Here is a 3275-nt window from a genome sequence, read left to right on the forward strand (position 1 = left end):
GAAAGATAGAAAATATCACAAGTCGAATACACCTAAATCCGGAAACGTCAAGAAGCATCTAAGAATATAGAGTATAATTGGGGGCTCGCGTGAAGCAACAAAACGACAATAGGAAATGACTGATGATTGCACCGGAATGAAGAGCATTTGACTCACCTTAGCAAAACACAATGCCTACGAATACTAGTGAGGATATGTGTTGACACCTAATTTTGGCCCTCCTTTATTCCAATTCATTTTCTTGAGCTTCTAAATTATTAATAAACTAAATATCTTATTTTTCGCCCTTACTTTATTACAATTTCTACTATATTATTATCGTTAAGTATTAATACGTACATCGCTACTTACTTATTATGTATTAATCATAAGATATAACTTAGATAATATTTTTACTCTATTATTACTTTACTTATATTTTATTAAATTACACCTTATTAATGTTAATGGCTAAATTATTATTATTATTATTACGGAAAAGGGCCAAAAAAATACCTCAAACTATTGAAAATGGTGCAAAAATACCCTCATCCATTTTCGTCCCAAATACCCTTATCATCCACCTTGGGGGTCTAAATACTTATCACCACCTATTGGGTCTAAAATCCCCTTTATCCTAAGAATCTTTTCATTAAACATGTCTTTTTTCTATTGGTTGGCTTATAAAATTAAATTTAAACTAATTAATTTTTGCAATATTGAAATAGTGCCCCCCACCCCGACCGACCCCCCCCCCCCCCCCCCCGTGAAAAAAATATTTTTTTTGAAAAAAAGTTGATTTTTTTTTTTTGCACCCCACCCTGCACTCCTCCACCCCCGCACCCCTACCCCTCCCCCCAATGCAAAAAAAATATTTTGAAAAAAAAAGTTTTGACTTTTTTTTTTGGGTTTTTTTCGGGAGGGACGGGCGGGGGGTGCGGGGTGGAAAAAAAAAAAGTCAACTTTTTTTTTTCAGCGGAAGGGAGGGGGCGTAGGGTGTGGGTGACCGGGGGTAAAACCCAAAAAAAACATCAAAACTTTTTTTTTAAAAAATTTTAAATTTTTTTTCTGCGTCGGGGGGGGGGGAGGTGTGGGTGGGGGGTGCAAAAAAATATTGTTACGCTTTCAACTTCCTAGAAAAAAGGACAAACTGTAAAATGTCTTGATAAATTAAAATGTATAATGTAATTGAGTTACCAAAAAAAATATATATCTCACCCTAAAAAAAAATGGTATATTTTCAACCAAAAATCTAAAAGGCACAAGTGTAGACTACAATTTTTTTTTTGCACCCCACCCCCCACCCTACACCTCCCCCGCACCCCTACCCCCCCCCCCCAGTAAAAAAATTAATATTTTTGAAAAAAAAAGTTTTGACGTTTTTTTTTTTGGGTTTTTTCACCGCCCCTCAAACCCCGCACCCTACGCCCTCCTCCCGGCTGAAAAAAAAGTTGACTTTTTTTTTACCCCGCACCCCCCCCTCCCCAACCCCGCCCCCACCTACGCTCCCCCCCCTCCCGCTAAAAAACCCAAAAAAACGTCAAAACTTTTTTTTCAAAAATATTAATTTTTTTTGCGTCGGGGGGGGGGGGGGGGGGGGGTTGGGGTGCGGGGAGGGGTAGGGTGCGGGGTGGGTGCAAAAACAAGTCAACTTTTTTTTCAAAAAAAAAAAAAAAATTCACGGGGTGGGAGGGGGTCGGGGGTGGGGGCCGGGGTTTCTCGGGCAATTAGTTTAATTAATTTTATAAGCCAACCAATAGAAAAATGCCACGTGTCTAATGAGAATATTCTTAGAATAAAGATTTTAGACCAATAGGGGATGTAAGGTATTTGGGTGAAAGGGGATGGAATTTTGACCATTTTTAGTTGAGGGTATTTTGCCTTTTCCCTTATTATTATTATTATTATTATTATTATTATTATTATTATTATTATCACACACACACACACACACACACACAAAAATATACATACATATATATATACATATACATATACATATATATATATATATATATTTTTGTATGTATATACATATACATACATATATATATATATGTAATATATATAAAACATATAATTATTTTATATATATATATATATATATATATATATATATATATATATATATATATATATATATATATATATATATATATATATATATATATATATTATATTATGTTTTTTTTAAAATACAAAAAGCCTAATAGAAATTAATTAAAGAAAATGCCCAAAAATTCCCCCATTAAACTTTTCCCCCAAGATATCAGCCCAAATAAAGCCCCGCCCTACAATTTAACCATCCAAATGACCGAATTACCCCACTTGGGAAATTAAACGCTAGGTTTGAATTTTCTAGGCGCACACAAACTTTCTTTTCCCTTTTATAAAACTTAGCTTTCACAATACGATATCTTTTCTTGTCTTTTTGGGGGAACTTGAACAAATTTGCTTTTTCAACCCAAAACAGTGAAGTTCAATCCAAAAATTCCAAAATTTTAAATCTCCGACCAAGACCTTCACTCATTTCCCGTCAAAAGTTAAATTCAAAAGCCCCAGCTTCCGCTATAAATACTCCTTTGGGGTCCAAAGAGAGGGGATTACCCCCTTCATATTGAGAAAATAACATTGATACTTCTTCACTCTCACCATTGTTTGCTCCCTAAAACATTATTACAAAAATTTCTTTTGTCTTGATAGAACAACCCAAAGAGGTATTTTAATTTTTTTTGACTCAAGTTTGAACTTTCATAATGAAATGATTCGAGGCCCTTGGTCCCCTTCCCGCCCCCCCAAAAAAATCCCAAATTTTTTTTACTGTTTCTTCCTTTGTTGAGACAAAGGGCTTCCCATAGATTAATGGATAAATGCTAGTGAACATGACTTATTTTACTTTTAAATTAGGTTGTTTAGCTATTATTAAACCATGTATGTCAAAGCTTTAAGAAGAAGTTTTCCGGTTTAGGCGTTTTGTTTTCCCGGAGTTGCAAAAATCATGCCTTCGAGGGAGTTTAAGGTCTTATTTTTGGATGTGTTAATTCTAAAACATGAATGAAAAATTTTTTTTGGCAAAAATGCCGTAAAACCCCCATATTTTTTTGATAAATTTGACGTTTTATTTTATATGTTAAGTAAAAGTGTTAAAAAAATGAGAAGTATATGTGATTGGCATCAAGATTTGGACTTTTTTAAATTCTTTGTTTAAAAGGTTTAACTTTGAACTTTTGGATTAGCCATTATACGTTAACAAGATTCATTTAGCCCCTTTTTTAAAGAAAATTATTTTTGGAGTA

Source organism: Lycium ferocissimum, chromosome 11 (assembly GCF_029784015.1).
Source record: "Lycium ferocissimum isolate CSIRO_LF1 chromosome 11, AGI_CSIRO_Lferr_CH_V1, whole genome shotgun sequence".
Lineage (NCBI taxonomy): Eukaryota > Viridiplantae > Streptophyta > Magnoliopsida > Solanales > Solanaceae > Lycium > Lycium ferocissimum.